The following is a 24,497-nucleotide window of genomic DNA, read 5'->3' as shown; positions in this document are numbered from 1 at the left end:
AACTCCGCCCTCTTCTTGAGAGCAGCAGCTCATTTGCATTTAAAGGGACACACACAAAATGGAGCGTTTTTGCTTAACTTCAAAAAGTGACAAATTTAACATGCTATAAAAAATCTGTGGGGTATTTTGAGCTAAAACTTCACATACACACTCTGGAGACTTCAGAGACTTATTTTCTTGTATCTTGTAAAAGTAGCATTATATGACCCCTTTAAACCATAAAATTCTTTCTTACAGTGAATTAGTTCATACTTAGAATTGGACCCTAAAGTGTGACCATTTAAGCGATGGCCCTGTTTTAAAGTATATTCACCTCTAGTTTCACCAAAACAAAACTAAGGACTTTTTTAATCAATTTCGAAAGTTTCACAAATCTGACACTTTCATAAAAACAGGTAGTCCTAATCTAATCTCACACCATTGATTGAGCCAATGTTGTTCTGTTGAGCTATACATTATAAATCACATTAATAAATTACAATATAAATTATATTAAAATAGAAAAAAAAGTTATTTTAAATTGTAATAATATTTCACAATATTACTGTTTTTACTATTTATTTATTTTTGATCAAATAAATGCTGCCTTGGTGAACTTCTTTTCATTCCAAAATATATTTATTTATTTATTTAGAATTAATTCAGTAGCATTTCAACAGTAACACTTTACAATAAAGTTCAATTTTGTTCATATTAGTTAACTACATGAACGTAATCTTTGTTAACATTAATTTCAGCATTTACTAACACATTATTAAAGTCAAACGCTGTATCTGTAAATATTATTTAATGGACCCAAGCTAACATGAAATTACAATGAACAGTTGTATTTTTAGTAACTAATGTTAACAAAGATGGATAAATGTTGCAACAAATGTATCGCTCATTGTTAGTTAATAACTTAATGGGACCTTATTACTGGGAGTTTAAACAAACTAGAGGAAGGCAAAATAAGTGTTTTGTTACATTTAATTGCAAAGCAAATGCATCAGGGAATGGAGTTTGTAGCAAAGGGAGCTGGAATCAAACTCTATGCAACTAAATGAACTAAGTAAGTGCTGGACCGACCCAGGGTGACATTTGGAATGCAGCATTCCCTAACTTATTAGACTACCGTGCAGTCATTATCATAGCAGTGCTGGGCCAATTCATTTTCAAAGTGCACCAGATGTGCTCCCGCAATTATTCCAGCAAGGACTGAGGTTCAGATGTGTGCTCACACTCCCGGTCTTGTTGGAACTGCAAATGTCTTCCATTTGAATTCCTGGCTGACCTTCTCTCATTTTGTTTTTTTACATTCCATTTCACATGCCGTGTTTTGCATCGGTCTGGGGCGAGTTTGGAACGGTGCTAACTATTTTTATTTATTGCAGATTTCTTGCTCGCAAAATCGCCTTTTGAAGCGTTGAATGAGAGAGACTGATATGATTATGATGCGTTATTCTGATAACCCTCTATCACGAGGGGCTGAACAATTAAACAGGATATTTTGTCTTAATTTTGAGCAGTACATCTATAGATTTCTACAGTGACTTTAAATATGGGGCATTACATTAACTGTAATCTTTGAGGCTGTCGACTGTAAGGACATTCTTGAGTATTTGACAGAGGCAAAAAATAAAGTCTAAGTAGAACACTGATGCCCTCTGGCAGGTGTCACCGCTGGACACCTCTCTTGAGTGACACAGAAGAAGAGAGGAGGCATAGCAGGTGAGGTTAGGAGTTCTTCGTCTTGGGCAGTGACAATTGCTTGAAGCGTCTGACACCTTAAAGAGGCTGGGACACAGATGGGGATTGAAGACCTGTCATTGGTTTTTGGAGATATTGTCACAGGAACAGGTCCTCCTGGATGGCAAAAATATGCACAGATAAAATACAGACATAATCCCTGAGTCCTTTACAGTGCATAGCTTGTCTAATTTTAAAAAAAAAAGAGAAACTTTATAAAGTCTTCATAAAGTCTTGTGCGAAAGCTACATGTACACTAACAAAAATAATTCTGGAAGTATGTCTGCTGGATTGTGCACAGAAGCCAGACCGAGTTGCTGAAATAATACCTATAGTTATTGGCTATTGGTTAACATTGTCCAATATCATGTTGCAGCCTAAAGTTACAAAGAAGTTGTTTCAGACATAACATAACACCAATTAACCATTCAAAATAAGACCACATGCCTTAAAGGGATAGTTCACCCAAAAATAAAAATTTGATGTTTATCTGCTTACCCCCAGCGCATCCAAGATGTAGGTGACTTTGTTTCTTCAGTAGAACACAAATGATGATTTTTAACTGCAACCGTTGCCGTCTGTCAGTGGTATAATGCAAGTCAGCGGGAACTTGGACTATAAGAGTAAATAAAACACGACAGACAAATCCAAATTAAAACCTGCGGCTCGTGACGACACATTGATGTCTTAAGACACGAAACGATCGGTTTGTGTGAGAAACCGAACAGTATTTATATCTTTATAATTATTTTAAAATTTATATTTATATTTTTACCTCTAATACACCACTATGTCCAATGGCATTCATCACTCGATTCGTGAGGTCTGATCGCGCTCTGACAACGGCAGTGATGTCTCGCGCTCATTGAAGTATATGCGCAAGACATCACTGCCGTTGTCAGAGCGCGATCAGACCTCACGAATCGAGTGATGAATGCAGTTGGACATAGTGGTGTATTAGAGGTAAAAAATGATATAAATACTGTTCGGTTTCTCGCACAAACCGATCGTTTCGTGTCTTAGGACATCAATGTGTCGTCACGAGCCGCAGGGTTTAATTTGGATTTGTCTGTCGTGTTTTATTTATTCTTATAGTCCAAGTTCCCGCTGACTTGCATTATACCACTGACAGACGGCAGCGGTTGCAGTTAAAAATCATCAATTGTGTTCTACTGAAGAAACAAAGACACCTACATCTTGGATGCGCTGGGGGTAAGCAGATAAACATCAAATTTTCATTTTTGGGTGAACTATCCCTTTAAAGGGATAGTTCACCCATGATTTACTCACTTTCAAGCCATCCTAGGTGTATATGACTATCTTCTTTCAGACGAACACAATCGGAGTTATATTAAAAGATATCCTGGTTCTTCCAAGCTTTATAATGGGAGTGAATGAGGGCATTGTAGTTTGAAGCCCAAAAAAGTGCATCCATCCATCATAAAAGTAATCCACACAGCACCAGGGGGTTAATAAAGGCCTTCAGAAGTGGGTTTTTGTGATAAAAATATGCGTATTTAAAACTTCCGGCAAACTGCTGTACTCATTGATTTACAGTGAAAGAGTAACCCCTGACCAGACGCATGACGTATTGATCAACACTGAAGTGCAGAGGATTGAGCAAAACAAAACACCGGCCACGAATTAGAAGTCTAAAATGAGAATTTTTAAAGAGAATCATTGGAGGATTTCGATTTAAGAGAAGAGGAGCTTGGGTTTGTTGCCCAGCCCTATTTGTTTGAACCGCGAAAGGCGTCTAAGCTTAAGCTACTCCTATGTCACGTCACAGGTTACTCTTTTGGCGTAAATCAATGCGTACGGCCATCTGCCAGAAGCTAGTTATTATAGTTTATAAAGTTTTAAACATGGAAAACCATCGCTTCACTTCAGAAGGCCTTTATTAACCCTTAGAGTCATATGGATTACTTTTATGATGGATGGATGCACTTTCTGGGCTTCAAAATACAGCACCCCATTCACTACCATTATAAAGCTTGGAAGAGCCAGGATATATTTTATTATAACTCGAACTGTGTCCGTCTGAAAGATAGTCATATACACCTAGAATGGCTTGACGTTGAGTAAATCATCGGATAATTTTAATTTTTGGGTGAACTGTCCCTGTAAGACATTATATAAAGTCAATTTTGAATTTCCCAATGACATATAATGACAAAATGGCAGCTACTGAGGGATTCTTTACCTTGTGTTCTGTAAGTGATAAATAAGACACAAATTGAGAGCAGCATATTGTTCAGTGCCATTTTAAAAGCATAACATGAGGTCGTCTCCATGCGATGCTGCTGAATCACAGACTGTGAACTGTACTGTACCATTACTCCGTGCTGGAAAAGGTCAAGAACTGATCTTGTACAGTTTTTTCCCTTTCTGTGCAAATGCTTTTCTTTTCACTTCGCTCTTTGCTTCCAATTAACTGAGTAGGTGTTTTATCCCATAATTAGTATCTTCATTTCCTGTCTGAAGCCTCATTATCAATGCAGCAAATTCACCCACAGTAATAGCTTCTAGTACTTAATGATGCCATTATTCTTAATGATACTGTTTTTAGCTACAAAGGAATAATTACAGTTCACTTCTAGTGGATATGCATGGAGAAAACGGTGTATATTTTCACTGTGTGTGCGTGTGCATGTGTGTTTTGTTTTGTTTTAAGATGGACACTTGCCTGTGATCATATTTTGGTACTGTAACAGGAAGTGTGTGTTGGAGAAAAAACATAGTGAAATTGAGAGGCAGAAAGTGAGAAATCAAAAGCTCCTCATAGTTTTTCCTCATCACAGTTGGGCACATTAAGCATTCACAAACATTTGTTATATGATACCACCTAGGTTTTTATTCAATGACTGCAGACTAAATATTTAAATGTACATTACGTGAGAGAGCTTGTTTACCATTTGCTTTTACTGATCCTATTTAAACACAGGGTACGAACAAATTCAGTGACTCACAAATACAGGTGGATACCCACAATTTAAATTTGTTTCATTATATGCTTTATAATACATCTAAGAGCTCTGAAATGAAACAGGACGTTTCTAGTTCAGCAGCAAATGTATCACTTTAAAATTTCCAATGTTTTTATCTAAAAACTAAAAACAATATTGTTTTTGTGTGTTTTGACCATAAATGTAGTGCTGTGATGAAGTACGACATTTGACACCCTAATTTCCCTCTTGTCAACCACTGATGACATCCAAATGAATAGTGCGTTCTAAAAAAAATGCTGGGTTAAAAACAACCCAAGTTGGATTGAAAATGGACAAACTCAGCAGTTGGGTTAAATGTTTGCCCAATGTGCTGGTCAGTATTATTTAACCCAACTATTGTTTAAAAATTACTATATGGATGCTAAAAATTAACCCAAAATAGGTTGGAAATTAAAATTCAGACACATAATAACTAGAGGCAACAGTAATAATCGAAAGGTGAACTTTTATTAAAAAGCAATTTAATAAATGTTCATTGTTTAATTATTATTCATTAAACTTCTTAATAAATGTTCTTTTATTAAACATATTAATACATGTTCATTTCCAACATATTTTGGATGCTTAAGCAAGCAATACCATCATTTTAAAACAATAGTTGAGTTAAATAAAACTACCCTGCAGGTTGGGCAAACATTTAAAACAACCCGATCGCTGGGTTTGTCCATTTTCAACCCAACCCAGCATTTTTTAGAGTGTGATAATAATAGGCATCTTCTAAATAATAATTGCATATATCTAATGCAATAAACTAAAGAAAAACCAAAACTGTAATTAATATTAAATATTACAGTTGTTGGTCTAAATAAATTAGAATCTACATTCTAAAAATGCAAATCATTTATTTTATCATTGCAACATTATAATGTACAGTATGAAAAATGGATATTCATTTTGAAATTTGCTAAATATTACATTATATTGAATTATTTTTATTATTAATATTTAAAGAATTCGCATTAGATTGTGAAAAAGGTCATAAATGTAAAAAAAAACAGAAAAAAAAAAGTGGAAATTAATATACATAATTAAATCTCTCATATTGACCAATAACTAATATGGTAGCAATATATATTGTGCCTCACTATTATGGAGTCCTTTGTTTAAATAACACACACACACACAAAAGATAAAATTGAAATTACACACTGTGTGCGACAGATAAAACATTTTTGGGCCACAAAAGAGTTGATTAAAATTGCGTACAAAGCCTTGTTCCTTTGCCAGTTCAATTTCCTCTAATGTCACAAACTTCCGACTCTCGGTACTTGACAAAGCAGGCCATATTAGAGTGAAGTCAGCCATTTTAACCCTCCTATTAAGCCTCTCTGAGTACTCATTTGACTTTGGACAGAAGTCTAGGTGTCCTGCTTCTGTGGTCCAGCCTCGCTCTCAAATGTCCCACTGACCAGATGTCCAAGTGTACGGCACAGAACGGCGCAACATCCAGTCCATCTTTCTGCTGTTCGAGTTTTCAATGGCTCATTCTACTGCAACAGAAAGGGCTTCAGAAGCTATTAAAACGGAGGACGTACCCTACGCCACAGGCGATTTTAATGGGGCTTTGAGAGCCAGCATGTTACAATTGCTAATTGGTAGTGTGAAATAGCTTGTTGTGTTTTGCCATGTACACTGGGCCTGCCTTTACATCGCACAACCCTGGAGGCAAGAAGATTGTTTCAGAGTAAAAAGCGCAACATCGTTCTTCTGATACGACCGCGTATTCGCACGCGCTTACAAGCGGCGTATTCAAATGTTCACATTAGCCAGAACGGCTGATGTGCGCGCTTGTGCGCGAGAGCCGTTCAGACGTCGGGCACGAGAGCGAAGCACTTTTGTCGGGTGTTTAATTGAAAAGATGCTCGAGACTGCCTAAGGTAGTCCTCCTCTTTACTCGCAACATGAAACAGCATTTTAAAAATGTAATGCTAATCTGGACAGGACCAGAAGTTTGCATGCAAATGAGCGAATGAATATGCATGGCCGTCATCTTATGGTTTGCGAAAAACATGGGATTCTAAAGCAACTAGACAAAGGTCTTTGTTGCAGCTTCTCTCTGATACCTTGCCAGGGTAATTTCCATCTGTCTGCTCATGCTGAACTCCCCTCTCGCTCTCCATCTATCTCTTTTACTCCCTCTCTCTCTCTCGCACTCCTGCACCCCACTCAGTTCTGGCATTAGAACCACAGGAAACGGTGTCCGTTCCTTTACACGATGCGACAGTCTGTTCACCTACCCGGTGCTAACGCGGCGTGATGTGCTTGTTGGCTGATCAGAGAGCCGCTGAGCTGAAACTCCTGACTCGCACCTGAGACACTCACCCCTCCACCCGCATCTCTCCTCCTGTCCTGTGAACACACTCGCTCCTCCAGCCCGCGAACTCCTTCTGTCCCACTAAATAATGCACCTCTCCGACCTCACAGCCGCCTGGCTCCTGCTGAACTCGGTTCCGTTCTCTGCGTTCCGGTTTCCGGAGGAAAGCGTTGTTGTCACGTTTAATAGAAGTATATCAACTTTGACACAGATGTTTCTGCTGAAATTCCTAGGGAGGAATCAAAACAGACACGAATGAGACGACTGATGACATGCGTGCAGTCAGAATGCTGTATGTAACTATAAAATGATTAAAATGTGGATTTTTCAAAAAGAATTTCACACTGAAATCTCTTTTGATTTCAAAAACTTGATTGTGAGATAAAGTTTAAACAATATTTTGAAAGATATAGTCATATGAGTTGTAAAAGTAGCAATTAAAGCCATACTGCGATTTATAAAGTCGAAATTTTGAATTATGTCGCAATTATGAGAAACAAAGTTACAATTGTGAGATTTAAAGTCACATTGCAAGATTAATATTGTAAATCACAAGTAAAGTCATAATTGTGAGATATAACATTGCAGTAAACTTTTTTTTATTTATAAAGTCACGATTATTAGAAATAAAGCTGCAGTTGTAAAATTTAAAATCACATTGCGAGATATAAAGTAATATTGTAAGATATTGTGAATTATAGTCGTGATTATGAGAAACAAAGTTGCAGTTGTGAGATTTAGTTTCATTGCAAGACATAAAGTAACACTGTGAGATATTGTGAATTATAAAGTCACAATTGTGAGTTATAAAATCACAATTAGAAACAAAGTTGCAGTTTTGAGATTTAAAGTCACATTGCAAGATATAAAGTAATATTATAAGTTATAAAGTCACAAGTAAAGCCATAATTATGAGATATAACATTGCAGAAAACTTTTTTTAATAAGTAATAAGCTGAACCAACACAAATCTTTAGTTTTTTATTTAATTGGCATTTGCACTCAATTGTATTATGTTAAATGAAATTAAATTTGCAAAATGTTTGGTTAACCTAAACCATTTGTGTTGAGACTACATGAATCATTTATGTTGCATTGATTGAAACTGGGCAGTGGATTTCTAGTTCCCAGCATGCTTTGCGTAGGGAAAGATCAGGACAGTAAATGTTGAACTTAAATGCGGTTTAATGTGTTTTTTAGTAAAGGGAAATACCTTTTAAAGTCTGATGTTCAGTTATATTTGACATTTAAAAGAGTTTATGTTATGTCGATAAGAGACCTTGTGGTTAGGCTCTGGGTGGCTACGTGAAATAAATCTATGTTGTTCTCAACAAGCTTTAACTGTGCTAAAGCCAGTGATGAGAAGTTCTTTACCTGATCATTACTTGCATGCTATAAATGTTACTTAGCATATGATAAAGTGTTATTTTAGTTTAGATTTTATAGAAATATAAATAAATTAGTGTAAGGGCCAGCACATAATTTACATATATGGTCATCAGCTTTACCCCTCTCAACGGTCATGAAACATGTATGTCTGTGTACAACAGCTACTCACAACCTAAGCACAAATGCACATCTTCACCACGATGGTAAAAAAAAAAAAAAAAAAAATGTTCAAAATAACTAAACATTAAACACTTAAACACTAACAGGTCTTTCCAATTCCTTAAAAGCACAGAAAACTTGAGCAACACTGCACAAGGGCACCAGTCTGAATTGCAATAGCACTGGTTGGATCAACAAGAATGAATTATGTTCAGGAAGCATTCACAGAATATGTCAAATGAAACTGGTGTGATCTCATTCAATTAGGAGGAATTTTACTCATCAGTACAATTACCCTAGCTTAAGTTCAAATAAATCAGTTCAACTGTGTGGAAATAGGTGTCATAATTGAATTAAGTTAGACCAACAAGTTCTTTTTTTGAGTGTACGAGAAACAAAGTTGTTGTTGTGAGATTTAAAGTCGCATAGCGAGATATAAAGGTAATATTGTAAGTTATAAACAATTAAAGACATAATTGTGAGATATAATGTTGCAGTTAACTTTTTATTTACTTTCTTACTCTGAGGTGCAACAGGCTTCCAAACATATAAGATTACTTTTTCTCAACAACCTGTGATGAAACAGAAAACTTTAGCAAAAGACTTTTCTAATATTTCTAAGCAAATCTCACTTGTGATTTTTCATTCCTGCTTTTTCACTTCCTCTCACACTTCTGCTTTAAACTTCCTCAAACCTGCATTACACACTTTCCCCAGTGGTTTTCCAGTCGGTCTCTTTTGTTAAGATGCTTGTCCTGATTCCAACACAGATTACACATTGACTACTCAATCTAAATCGAGCGAGGTATTCGCCGATCATCTCGGCAAATGAATATTGTCACTCAGATTTTTCAAATCCTCCGCCTGTGCTTTTTCTTTGATCAAATTTCTCAGTAAAATGAAGAAGAATCTTAGCATGAGGGCAAGTCTACATTGTCCCAATTTCACTAAAACTAGTTTAATCATGAGACATGGAGACAATAGATTTTCCAATCATCTAAAAGAAGCACTTTTGGGATTGCTTGCAGTGATGAAATGACTTTGTTTCGGTGGTCAGAGAGACGCTTACAAAAATCTTCAAGTCGAGCTAAGGAGATTGCCGTGGCGGCTGAACGTATGTCATTTTATTAAGTTGAAAGCACGATTTAAAAAATATGACTGGCCTTAAGCTGTAAAGCATGTTGAAATTGTGTGAGCATTTAATAAAGACACTCAGACATATGGCAGAGTCTTACTAAGACATCCGAGGTCAAGGGGGAAAAGTACTACAAGGCTGAAACAGCAGTTAGAGCACTAATCTCCCGCATAACCCAGGAAATGGCATGCTATTGCATCTCGAATGATGAGAATTCAATCATTCATTGCATTATGGAGAACCTTCTAACAAATACAAGCAGTATTAATACTGTCACTGTTCTTCCTTTTAATTCCAAGTGAATTGTGTAAAGCTCTGATTGTGGACCTCTATGATATTTTAAATGCTTAATTTCAGTACCTTTTTTTGGGTCACACCTAGACAAGATAAGAGATGAATAGTTCATTCAGATATAAAAGACTTGAGGTCAAATGCGTCTGGCATGGGATTAGAATATGACAGAGAAGAAATCTAGAGACTGAGGGTACATGTAGAAGACAACAATGTACTAAAAAAGGAACGTTTTTTCTTCGCATATTCCACGTACAGACGACAATGTTGTCAAAAACAATCCCCGTTCATGCATACCCACGAAATTGACTAAAATGCTGTATTATGCTGCCTGGCCAGTAGATGGCGATGTCACTTTGTAAAGAAACACTACGAGCCTACAGACTGAACATGTAATATGCATGTCACAGTTTTCACAAATTTACGTTTTTGTAGTTTACACGGAGATGATAACGGTATCGTTTTCAAAAACTGCCACTTTGAAACACGTATTTTCAAAGGTTTGTGTTTTTAGGCCCCCCAGAACGCTGTATCAAAGACTATAGAATAACACAAGACGTGTCACTCGTATTGTTTTGAATGGGAGAAAGTGTAACGCGCAATATGGCGGAATAAGTCCCGCCTTCTAAATAAGAACCAATCGCCGACTGGTAAAGTCATCGCGTCGCTGCAGCCGCCGTTAGAAGCACCAGTTTCTATAGAAACAGTAAGACACACGCCTCAGAAATGAGGCACAAGAGACGCGCATTTAGGTCTGCGCATGCGCATTAGCTTGATCCAGCCTAAAAATACAGGTTTTTTGTCATGATTCGAGTGTTTGGAAAAAAAATTATGAGACAGTTGTTGTCAGATTTCATTGGTGATTTCAAATATGAAATTTAATCGAAAGCTTGGCAAACAGCTTTGGAGCTGCATGGTGCCCAGGATGCCCGAGAGGCGTTTCAAAGATGGCCGACTCCGAAAACGGAGTCATGTAAACAGCCCCTGAATCCCCCTGATCAACCAAGGTTCCTCACACAATGGGGGCAAACATTATACACTGCCAGGCCAAAAAAAAAAAGTCGTTGTACTGTTTGAATTTAAATAGGCAAATGTTTGACTGGATCGTTATTACAGTGATTATCATGTTTCTAGCATGTTATATGTTTAGGAACAGTTCTTCTAACCCTAACTGATGGAGCGTGTAGCTTTTAATTTCTTAAACAACCATGTAGGAAGACACATCATGGCCATATTCCAGGATGACAAAGATTCATCAGGTTTAAATTGTGAAAGAATGGTTGGGAGGGAGCATGAAGAATCATTTTCACACATGAATTGACACCTCTGAGTCCAGACCTCAAATTCATTGAAATGTTATTTCCATCAAGAAGTGCATCAATTTTTGGTCAAGATCTTGTATTGACAATGCAAGAGGTGAGCACTCTGTAAAGTCTCCTCCAGCACATCCCAAAGACTTTCAATGAATTTAAGGTCTGGACTCAGAGGTGCCAATTCATGTGTGAAAATGATTCAGTAACACTTTACAATAAGGTTTCATTAGTTACTATTAGTTAACTATTTTAGTTAACATGAACAAGGAATTAAAAGTACTTCTACAGCATTTATTAATCTTTCACTCTAAAAAATGCTGGGTTAAAAACAACCCAAGTTGGGTTAAAAATGGACAATCCCAGCGAATGGGTTGATTTAACCCAGTGGTTGGGTTAAATGTTTGCCCAACCTGCTGGGTAGTTTTATTTAACTCAACTATTGTTTAAAAATTACTGTATTGCTTGCTTAAAATAAATTGGAAATTAACATTTATTAGTATGTTTAATAAAGGAACATGAATTAATAAGTTTAATGAATAATAATTAAACAATAAACATTAAATTGCTTATTAATAAATGTTCACATTTTGATTATTACTGTTGCCTCTAGTTATTATGTGTCTGATTTTTAATTTCCAACCTATTTTGGGTTAATTAAGCCAGCCATATAATAATTTTTAAACAATAGTTGAGTTAAATAAAACTGCCCAGCACGATGGGCAAACATTTAACCCAACCGCTGGGTTTGTCCATTTTCAACCCAACTTGGGTTGTTTTTAACCCAGCATTTTTTAATGTTAATTTCAACATTTAATAATGCATTATTACCATCAATCAGGGTTAAAAGAACTGTTGCCAAAAATATAACAACATAAAATAACTAAAGCGGAAGACACTGAAAGCCTCGCACGTTAATGTTACAAAAGGCCACGCCCACTCTTACCTTAAAAATGAGGTGGATATTAAACTTTACATATAATTTTAAATACTGTGGTTGCTTTAAATCAGTTTAGAGTTCTTGAAAGCCACTCTCCTCAATGGCGTGCCTTCACCAGCAGGGGGAGACATGTGCTGTGTGTGCTGAACCGAACACCCACACACACCATAATCTATTCTCACCTCTCCCCCCTTCTGCTCTCCTCTCTCATCCCCTCTTTTCTTTTAGAAATAAAGGCCTGTGGAGAGAGAAGGATACCACCCTCATAAACCGCTTGTGCCGTGCGTAAGGGAAAGGGTGGGGTGGAATGTCACATCAGATAGGTCAAGTGCTAATTTTGCTCCTATCTGTCAAAACAAGACACAGTTTAGAAGCTCCATTAAATGCCAAAGTCAGACAGAGATCACGGGTTACTACCTGCCTTCACCTTCAACTTTTTCACCTGCTCTACCGTTAATACAGACCAGCAGAAGAATGTCAATGTAATTCCTAAGAAACAGATCATTGGGGGTCGCAAAACTTGTTTTAGACAGACTTTGCAGTTTGGCAGTGTGGAGTGATGGTTCTGACTGTGTGTGTACATGTCTGATTATCTCTCTGTGTTTGAAGTGCTGATTCACACACACTGATCCACTCTATCGAATAAGCAAACAGTGGCGTAGGGGGGCATTATCACTCCCAGCAGCAGGACACATTTTGGCAAGAAGACAACAAGATGGGTTATGTTGTTTCTAAATGTAAAACAAAGTCTTTAAAAATACATCTGATGACGCCGATTAAAATTTGAATTTGGGTTGTTAACCTGCAGTGTGACATGCTACACTTCATTTAAAACTATTTTTTTTAAATACTTGTATAATTATACATGCTGTTTTTACGACCTCATATTAACTGAGTGGTTACATGGAATATTAGGACTATTAAAATTAATTTGTCACACAGTTAACTACAAAAAGCTTAAAGGTGTTTTAGAAAAGTGAAAAAGCACCTAAATGATACACTTGATGTCAGTTGCCTTTTATTTTAAACTTTATTCATCTTTATTCATTTTCTTGCTGGACATTAACAGTTTAGCAACACTCTTTACACAGTTCACTGCTAATTATTATTATTATTATTATTATTAACTACAACAACAATATATTACACACACACACACACACACACACAAAATCCTTAAAGGGATAGTTCACCCAAAAATGAAAATTCTGTCATCATTTACTCACCCTCATGTTGTTCCAAACCTGTTTAAAATTCTTCGCTTTGCTAAAAATATGCAGAAACAAACAGATCTCCCCCCATTGACTACCATAGTATTTATTTTTCCTACTATGGTAGTCAATGGGGGGGCAAGATCTGTTTGGTTATTGACATTCTTCCAAATATCTTATTTTACGTTCAGCAAAACAAAGACATTTATAAGGTTTTGAACTACTTGAGGGTGAGTAAATGATGAATTTTTTGGGTGAACTATCCCTTTAAGTCAAGAAACACTCTTTAAGGCACAGTTCACTGCTCACTTCATATATTTATTTACTTCTTAAAACTCTTCAAGTGGGAGAGATAGAGGGGGACGGGATCGAGAAAGGTCCGCGTGCCGGGACTGGAATTCGTGTCGCCTGAAGTGCAACGGCGCTATATGTCGGTGCGCTGCCCTCGAGGCTATCGGCGCAGATGAAATACTATTACAATTTAAAATAATTTTCTATTGTAATAGATTTTAAAATGTAGTTTATTCCTGTGATGCAAAGCTGTATTTTCAGCATCATTACTCCAGAAATCTTCAGAAATCATGCTAATATGCTGCTATGGTGCTCAAGAAACATTTCTTATTATTATCAAAATTAAAAATGGTTGTATCAGTTCTTAATCTTCTTGTTGAAATTGTACATTTTTCAGAATTCTTTGATGAATAGAAAGTTCAAAAGAACAGCATTTATTTGAAATCAAAATATTTTGTACAATTATAAAGGTCTTAGCTGTCACTTTTGATCAATTTAATCCATCTGTATTAAATAATGAAAAATAAATAAATAAATAAATAATAAATATAAAAATAAATAAAAATGTTAGACTCCAAACTTTTGAACTCTAGTGAGAACGTATATATTATACATTATATTATATAAAAATCTGTTTATCTTCTTGTTTAACACTTAACCAAAGTGACATACTACACTGTAAAAAAATATTGTTAGTTTAACTTAAAAAAGTAAGTTACCCGTTTTTTTGTTTGTTTTTTTGAGTTCATTGAAATTAAAAATTTGAGTTAATACAATGAAGGAGATTGGTTTAACAAATAGAAACTCAAAATATTATGTTATCTGAACCACATTAATTATCTAAGTTGATTTGGAAAAAGAAAATTGATAAACTTAAAAATAATTTTTCACAGTGTAGAAGAGTTTTAATAAACGTACACACAAAGCACGTACATATATGTGTGTGTGTGTATGTACGTATGGGAGGTGGATAATGTAAATACAATATATGTGTATCACTCCCTAGAGGATGCAAGTGATTATAAAAGGAAGCTGCTTTCAGTGTCTCATTAAGAAGCAGATTTCGCTTTAATTAAATCTTCATTTAATTTCCAGGGTTTTTGATTTCCATTATAGGCTCTGGTTTGTATTCTGATCTCCTGCCTTTAGCCAGGGGTTATGGGGTCATCAGCCTTTATTTCATCAGGCTGACCCTTCCCCGGCCCAGCCCAACCCTCAGGGGTGCATTTAGCAGATTTACCCCCACCTGCCTGCCCCCCAACTGGGGCTCTTATCACCTCATCAAACTGTTCCTCATTTTGGACATTCTCTGATGTTTTTCTGAACACGAGGAAGAAAAAAGGTTCCACCATAGCTTAATTTGTGCCAAAACAAGCCCCCTCTTTTTTAACTTGAGTCCTTAAATAACAACCAGTGACAACAACATGTTTCAATCTAAAAAAAACACAAACAACTTTTGAGCGACACGAGAGACCCCAGGACCACCGTGTTGCTATCTTTCACTTGCTCCGGTGTGCTCTTTTGTGTTTCCACGAGGGATGACCGTGTGACGAGTGTGTGTCTCACATCCGTGACTTGTCTTTTGTGTGAATATGTATTCAAAATGCATGTCGCTTTTTGTTTGACTGACTGTCCACTTATCTGCACGTGGCGACCTGGGAGAGGGGTTGCAAACCAGAGCAATCATGAAAAAGGTGCTATTGTGAGCGAATGCATCATGGGGACTTAATTTATTGTGGTTTATGCTTTAAACAAGTGTGTGTGTGACGCTCACATGACTCGCATGTCTGAGTATAATGTCGGAAACGGAAAAACATGCGAGCAGAGATGAATTGGCCTCAAGTTTCAAAGAGAGTGTGTAATGAAGGCTGCATGCGTGCATGAGGAAGCAGCAGCGCTGGGCATATTTGGCCACACCTGAGCCCCTGTTGAAGGATGCAGTGACATCCCCCGAATCGCTCTCTCTCTCTCTAACAAGACATAGAGGTTACTTGTGTTCACTCCCTGATCCTTTACATCAGTGTCATGCCAGTTCAAACATACCCCTCGTTGGTTTTCAATTAATCTTTCAAAAATATAACTTGTATCTAGTTTATTAAAAACAACTTTATGTCGGCCACCTTTCATGCTAATATAAAAAGGCTATTAAATGGTTGTGACCCTATAGAGGATAAATCGGTTAAGGAGTCTGGATGGATTTATGAACTATTAAAGGGATAGTTCACCCCAAAATGAAAATTCTGTTGTTATTTACTCCTCCGGTCCCACTTTATATTAAGTGGCCTTAACAACTATGTACTTACATCAAAAAATAAGTACAATGTACTTATTGGGTTCATATTGAATTGCAAAACACATTTGCAGCTATTGAGGTGGGAGACGGGTAAGGTTAGGGAAAGCTTTGGTGGTATGGGTAGGTTTAAGGGTAGGGGTAAGGTGTAAGGGATGGGTCAACAGTGTAATTATCAATGTAGTTACAGAAATTAATTACAGATTTTTAAAATATAAGTACAATGTAAAAACAGGTATGTACACAATAAGTGCATTGTATCAAATGATTAATTTAAATGTAAGTACATAGTAGTTAAGGCCACTTAATATTAAGTGGGTCCACTCCTCCTCATGTTGTTCGACACCTGTATGCATTTCTTTCTTCTACAAAAAAACAAAATTAGGTATTTTGAAGAATGTCGGTAACTAAAGAGTTCCCGTGGACAAAAAATACAATGGAATTCAATGGGAACCAAAACTTCGAAATATCATCTTTTGCGTTTAGTATAAGAAAAAAGAAAAAATGCATACAGGTTTGGAATGACATGAGGGTGAGTAAATGATGACAGCATTTTCATTTTTTGGGGGGAAAAAAAAAACGCAATTGTGAGTTTATAACTCACAATTCTGACTTTTTTCTCAGAATTGCGAGATATAAACACAATTGCAAGTTATAAAGTCATAATTGCGTGATATAAACTTGCAACTACAAGTTTTAAAGTCAGAATTGTGAGATATAAACAATTCTGAGAAAAAAAAGATGCAATTATGAGTTTATATCACAATTCTGAGAAATTGTGAGTTATAAAGTCAGAATTGCATGATGAAAACTCACAATTGCGAGAAAAAAAAGTCAGAATTGTGAGATAAAAAGTCACAATTACCTTTTTTATTTAGTGGCGGAAACAAGCTTCCATAGTTTAAAGTCCCAAATACAGGAAAATCATAAAATAAAATCACAATTAAAAAATATATAGAGACAATTATGAGAAATAAAGTCATATTTATATTATAATTAAAATATATAGTCAAAATGAGATATAAAGTCACTGTGAGATACTGAGTCTCAGTTATGAGGAATCAAGTCCCAATTATGAGAAATAAATTCACAATTACAAGATAAATTCTGAGAAATAAAGTAGCAATTATGAGATAGCACATTTTAATGTCATACCGTAAGAGATTAAATTTGAGAAATAAATTAGCAGTTACAAAGTATAAAGTCAGAGAGATGTAGACATAATTATGAATAATAAAATCACAATTACAAAAAAAAAGTCACAACTGTGCTAACTGCGGTCACAATTATGAGAAATAAAGAGATATATATAAATTGAGAGATATAAAATTGCAATTTTGAGACATGGGCAGAAATACGTACAGGGCAAAAGGTGAGCAATGTGAGCCCCTAAAAAAAAATAAAAATAATAATAATAATAAAAAAGCTACTACACATTGTAAAGTACAATGTTTTTTTTGTCTTTGGTCTGCATTGTCTGTCATCATATCCATGCATTTAAGACTCTTAAAATGGGGGCAACATATTGTACCTTTGTACAATGCAATTGTGCAGTTCCAGATGTGGCACTCGGGCAGACGAGAATTTGTGTAAAAGTGTGTACATATGTGATCAATCTCATGAGACATGATCTGTCTCTTTGAGTGTAAAATGACCATCTCTTTTATGATGGCGGCCCCTTGTGATTGTCACGCACTGCTGTGCGTCTAATTGTCGAGTGACGTTAATCCCCAGAGAAACGTTCACAATGCCATCAATGGAAAAATGACAGTATCATTTGCTTCATTAACATTAATATGTTCAATAGCAACACCAGTTTCATATTTAATTGGTTTATGACCTGTGACGAGATATCTGTCTTTTTTCATGCATTTTCCTCATCACACTTAAAGGGATAGTTCACCCAAAAATGACAATTCTGTCATTATTTTCTCAACGTCATGTCATCACAAAAACCTGTGGAACACAAAAAATATATTTTGAAGAAAGTTTCAACTGTTTTTGTCCACTGAATGAAAGTCAGTGGACAAAAACCCACGACTTTTGCATTTTGTATGTGTAATATTTTACACAAACATTGGTACATTTAAAAATAACGAATAATAGATGAGATGTTTCGTACTCTGCATTCTTTGTTCTCAAAACTAAAAAAAAATAGATTCTACCTGCCGTACTAATGCAAGCAGTTTGAGGTTATGTTAAGCAATAGCTCAAGGGTCATTTTTGGAGAAGCATATATCAAATCAATACTACTTCTCAGAGAAGTTTGCCCGTTCTTATTCCTCTCCACAGTCTTAAAAGAGAACTCTTTCATGTATGAAAGAAGAACTGAACAATCATCACAAAAGCACTTCACAGACACTTCTCGAATTTCCTTTCTTTCAATTACCCAGAACTTCCTTTAAAATGCAACGTCACAGTGTGTTGTTCCTGACAAAGGGAAACGACTTTCTCCATGTCCTAAGCGTAATTGCCTGGGGGTCCGAGGCATGTTCAAAGTTCCAGTGATGTCTTACTTCAGTTTAATGGCCTCTTATCATCTTCAAAATAAAAACACACACTTCAAACCTGACAGAGACACTTTTGTGTCAGCATATAAACAACAGGTTTAAATGCGCCTCAGGCTGTATTATTTGTAGACGCTGTTATATTCGATGTTTGTTATTTTATGGTTTAACAGCATCAGCAGATGTCACTTTGGGAGAAAGACACACCCAGCAGTTTCCTGGGAAGTGACTGCACCTGTCTTCTGCTATCAGATAGTGTAAAAACTACTCACGACTATTATAAATAAGTATTATGTGCAATGCATATTTTAAAATAAGTAAATAAAAACTCTAGGAAAAGGCTATGAATAAAAGAAACAAAATCATAAAGCACTTTTCACTCTGATTTCATGACAATGAGGGATTTTAATGCTCAAAAAGCAGATGTTGAAGGAATAATTTACAGAAAAATGAAAATTCATCATCATCATTCACTTATATAATAATCTCTCAGTTCTCTGTGTTTCAGTTAACCTCCCAGGTTACAAATGGTTTGATTAAGTTGTCACAGGTGTTTCACGTATCTTTGATTGATTTGTTCTGTATATTTAAAGGGTTAGTTCAGCCAAAAATGAAAGTTCTGTCATTAATTAATCACCTTCATGTTGTTCCAAACCCGTAAGATTTTCGTTCATCTTCGGAACACAAATGAAGATTTTTTTGATGAAATTTGAGAGCTTTCTGTCCCTCCATTGACAGCTATGCAACTACCAGTTTGACGCTTCAAAAAGTTCATAAAGAGATCGTAAAACTAATCCATATGAATTGAGCGGTTTAGTCCAAATTTTTGGAAGAGACTCAATCGCTTTATATGATGAACAGATTGAATTTAGGCTTTTATTCACATATAAACATTGCCTAAATTCAAACTGTTCATCAAAGTGATCGTGTCTCTTCAGAAAATTTGGACTTAAACCACTCAATTCATATGGATTAGTTTTACGATCTCTTTATGAACTTTTTGAAGCGTCAAAGTGTCAGTCGCACAGCTGTCTATAGAGGAACAGAAAAATCTTCATTTGTGTTTCGAAGAACACAAGAAGTCCTGCAGGTTTGGAACGACATTTGGGTGAAGTCCCCGTGCTTCTTTCAGTTCATTGTCATTTCTACTTTGCATTTTACTTTGGTTGTTCAGTTTCCGAAGTTAACGTGTTAAATAAACGACAACTGCTGCAAGTAAATCCATTTTTGTTTCTGCAACCAATTTGTGACAACCCGAATGTCATTTCAAAACCTGCATAACTTTCTTTTCACACACAAAAAAAGTGTAAGTCAATGGGGTCTAATGTTGTTGCTTTGGACCCTATTAACTTTCACTGTATCGACAAAAGTGATCGAAAACATTCTTCAAAATATCCTCTCTTGTGCTCCACATAAAAAAGTCATACAGGTTTGGAACGACATGAGGGTGAATAAATGATGACAGAATATTCTATCCATCGACAAAAGTGATCAAAACATTCTTCATAATATCTTCTTTTGTGTTCCACATAAAAGAAAAGAAAGTCGTACAGGTTTGGAACGACATGAGAATAAATAAATGATGACTGAACTAGCATTTCACGGTGAACTATCCCTTTAAATATATCATTAAAATTGCAAGTTAAGGACAAGATACCCTTGAATGTTGCATGGTACGCCAGGTCGTTACTTTCTCTTTGGGTTAAACAGTGCAATGGCTGGATGGGTCTTTAGTAACCTTGGCTGGAAGAGAGCTGTTAGTCCCTCCCTGAGGTAAAGGGGATTTAGACCCAACATCCAGAGCTCTGCGCTGGCCTTCTCCCTGCCAGGAGCTCTAACTCACTCACTCCAGGCCATTGTGTTCTCAGCACATTCCCCTGGAAAAAAGGAAAAACAATGATGGACAAAAAAGCCCACACCGAGGGCCATCTGCTCTCCCCGGAAGCCGTGAAGCTGACCTCCTTGTCACTCTCACTGTCCGTCCCATCTCCCTAAACGGTTCTGCGAGATGGGAGAACCCACCGGCACCGGGCCAGGGGAGGCATGTCCTCTCACCTTGAGAGAGTCGGACGAGACCTGACAGACTCCAGGACTCAATTTCACCTCTGCGAAATAAAATGCAGGGAGAAGAGGTGATGAAAAGAGAGACTGAGAAAAACAGAGAGAGACACAAAAGAGGGTGGCGGTGCGGAGGAGTGGAGTGAGGGGGCAGGGTAGCGGGAAAAAAGCCTTGTGTTGTTTTGCTTTGTAATAGGAAGGCTACTTCTGTTTTGCCACATTAGCGCAGATCATTTATAACAAAGAAGAAGAGGAACTTATTAAGAATTCTTTAGAGGCGCCGTTTCTTTTCTTTTCACCAGTCAGTTGTGTGGGAATTAATTTGCAGTACAATAGGTCACGCAGATGGTGGCAACAAATCTATCACCATTATGATTGACACTTGAAAAAAATGCTAAATTTGAGCAAATTAAATATACTATAGATAATTAACCCTCAGGTTCTGTTGAACATTATTTAAGCTGCATGTATATAAAAAAAAAACAATTATTTTAAAATGTTTCTCTGTTCAATTCAAAGCTCATGAATTCACCTGGGGTGTAAATGTAAGTGATATAAGAGCTATTAAAAGGGCTTTCAAAACAGAACCAAAACAAAACAAATTCAAAGAAAAAACACAAAACTATACAAAACAAAAATCAAACGAAACTAAAACAAAACAAATGCAAAGAAAAAACACAAAACTATACAAAACAAAAATCAAACTAAACTAAAACAAAACAAATGCAAAGAAAAAACACAAAACTATACAAAACAAAAATCAAACGAAACTAAAACAAAACAAATGCAAAGAAAAAACACAAAACTATACAAAACAAAAAACGAACTAAACTGAAACAAACCAATTTTAAAGAAAAACCCCCACAAAACTATATAAAACTAAAACCAAGCGAAAGTAAAACAAAAACCAAACAAAACAAAAACGAAAACAACAAAAAAACTTTGTTATTGCTCTTGCTTCTGAACTTCTGAAAGTCCAGTAAAATGTCTTGCCGCAACATAATGAGCCCAGGTATAGCGGCAGACAAGATAAAGAGATAAAGAGAATGCGTGAGCTGAATTCACATCAATCTGCTTTGTCTGTGTTTATTTGAAAGGAAAAACCAGGCTACAACAACACACTGTGTCATTACAGTGTTTCCTCTTGCCTCATGGAACGATATGAAGCGCTCTAGCAAACACATCTGTTCTCTCACTAAGCAGATAACAGCACTACAGATCTTGTTTTCAGGTGCTGGAAGAACATTGGAGGGTGGGAAAACTGTATTTCATGAGAACCAGTTGTAATATTATTCATATCGGTCTTCAGTATATCTGAGGGCTGTTTGTTTCAGTTGTATTTGGTCCTCATGTTTCCCATAGTATAGTTCCAGTCAATATTATTATAACAGTTTTTTCTCCTTTTCTTTCCTATGTTTTCATTATTATCATCATTTTAAATATGTGTTATCTAAAAATTTGAACTGGAAAAAATATATCTGAAACACGAGGGAATTTAATCATGTTGCAATCTATGAGTGTTACTCACGATACTGGAATTTTCAGCTTCGATACAATACCTTGCAAAAAAATTGCTATTCGATACCATTTTCGTTACCACTGGGAAAACGGCCATATATGTCACCATACAGCTGATTTGTTTTTATCTCATAATGTTTTGATAATTTTTGTAACCTGCTGCTGCACACGACACGGATCTGACACGCATCCCATTTTCTCACAAATCTTTACAATCATTTAAGACTGCTCTTATGAGGACACTCAACAAAACTTTTGGCATAATTTGTGTGTTATGTTTCGTTAAAGTGCGGAAGAGAACATTCACAGGACATTCACAGACAGCGTGTTCTCTTTTGTCGCGCTTGAATGGTTTAAAAGCAATTGCATGAATAAGAGCTTGATAATATAATGCAGAAAAACGGATACTGCGTTAATTGCTTTAGAAGTTTTTTTTAATGCATTAAACTGAAACAATTTGCCTCGGTGCCACGGTTGGCAAGTGATAAAACCGGTGTTGCGACTGAACACCGATAACACCGGTAACACTGTCTACCGTAGCAAGCCTAATATACGGTTACAAAACATGCATTTTCTCTCAACTATTTACATTTCAAAACTGACTGTATTTACCTGAATACTCGGAAAGACCAGCATTTTGATATAATTTTGTATGTATTTGACCGTTTAAGCGCAATAAGTCACGGAAGAGAAGTCAATTTGTTATTCGTGAGCTGTTTGAGAGGTGGCTTTTTGTGCGCGGCACTTATATAGATCAGTGGTGCGCGCGCTTTTGGTGTGAGCGCGAAACCTGCAAGAATTGACAACACTACAACCTATGATTCAATCAATCATGTAAAACTCAAAATAATTAATTAATAGATTTTAGATGTACGTACATTTATAATGATTTCCAATTTTGACACTATAAAGGCATTGGATATTAAATTAATCCTTGTTTATCTAAAGGAAAACCCATCTTCCTTCCCAAAAGTAACATTATTATTATTACTGTAAACTAATGAACTGCCTTGACAAGACGTACTATTACTTATATAGCTTATTGCGAACTGATGTATTACATGAATATCATCCAAAAATTAACTAGCTCATTATTCCAATTATGCATTACATACTTGTGCATGTGTTAAAAAGCTTCACCAATATTTGTTTTTTCAATATCCACCATCATCCATCTTACTCTTAACTTTGATGGCCATTTATCCAATTATTGTGTCCATAATGGCTTTTCATCAGCTCATCTCTCCTTCCCAGCGATGTGCCTTAGCCATTTACCTTTCCTGGAAATGTCAGGTTGTGTCAGAGTTGTTGGCAAATGTTGCTGCAATTATCTTGACTACTCGGATTCCTTAGGGAGGGGAGCTGATTGCTGCTAATTTGCCCGTGTGAGTGCGGTAGGACCTTACCGTAGACCGGTAAGGAGGAGATGGAACAGAAAAGAGCGAAGGATAATCCTTTTAATCTCAGCTCTAAAAGAATGCCACTGTTTTATTTAGTAACAATTATTTCATTTAAACCCTACAGATTTTGTTTACCCCACAACAAAGCTTAAAAAATGTCCATTTCTGTCCAACTGAAAAGAATATAAACAAATAAAAACACTTGAGTTTCTTCAGAAACCTTCAGAGAAACTTTACTGAAAGCTCGCCATCGACTGGCCCCCCTTAGCGCTGTCTTTACTTGGCCTTCTGCATTTAACGCTTGGACCCAATCTAATGATTTAGATTGAAGTTTGGGCACCATTTCGCCGTCTGAACGCTTCTCAGAGAAGGTGGACGTACTGTAGTGGAGGTAAGGTGTATGAAACAATACCTCTTTCCAAGTTGCTGCTTTCCACTTAGCTACTGCTTGAAGGCAGCACCAGGTGTCTCTGCTTCCCACTGGCACTCTTGAACTGAACCAAAAGAGAAAAAAAAAAATGAAGGAAAAACCCGACAGCCACTCAACCTTCACAACCCCCTCCTCCAGAACCACCCCCCACCCCAGGCAAAATGTATCCATCTGATTCTCGCCGCTTCTTCCTTCACATGAGGAAGAAGTGCCAAGTGCAGCTAATGTGCTGCTGGAAGCGTGGAGCGTTTGTGACACTCCTCAGCGCAAACGTACAGCTGGCATGCGCACAGACAGGTGGCCTGGCAAGAAGCTCCTTCCAAAGGAGCCGGCACGGCCTGAAAAAAAGAAAAAAGAAGAAAAAAAACCTCTTCTGTCTGTCGCTCCCTCTCTTTCTTTCTTGTGGCGCTAGTTTTGTTATAAAGTGGAGCTGAGTTTCAGAGGGAGTTGTGATTGGTGAGCATATGTGTTACATATGTTCAAAAATAGTGGAAGCATTGAAAAACAATAATGAGTCA

At 36.5% G+C, this 24,497-nt stretch overlaps 1 long non-coding RNA gene across 1 annotated transcript; it reads right to left on the bottom strand.

The window, feature by feature from the left end:
* Positions 1–690: 690 nt before the first annotated feature.
* LOC125269083 lies at positions 691–24,211 on the bottom strand. The gene is made up of 3 exons (XR_007185022.1): positions 23,962–24,211; positions 7,059–7,279; positions 691–1,845 (listed from the first exon to the last, which is right to left on the bottom strand). It is a non-coding gene; the product is annotated as an uncharacterized LOC125269083 (long non-coding RNA).
* Positions 24,212–24,497: the final 286 nt, after the last annotated feature.

This window comes from Megalobrama amblycephala, linkage group LG5 (assembly GCF_018812025.1).
Source record: "Megalobrama amblycephala isolate DHTTF-2021 linkage group LG5, ASM1881202v1, whole genome shotgun sequence".
NCBI lineage: Eukaryota > Metazoa > Chordata > Actinopteri > Cypriniformes > Xenocyprididae > Megalobrama > Megalobrama amblycephala.
Note: the sequence above shows the minus strand (reverse complement) of the source record. Positions and strands in the feature narration are given on the sequence as shown.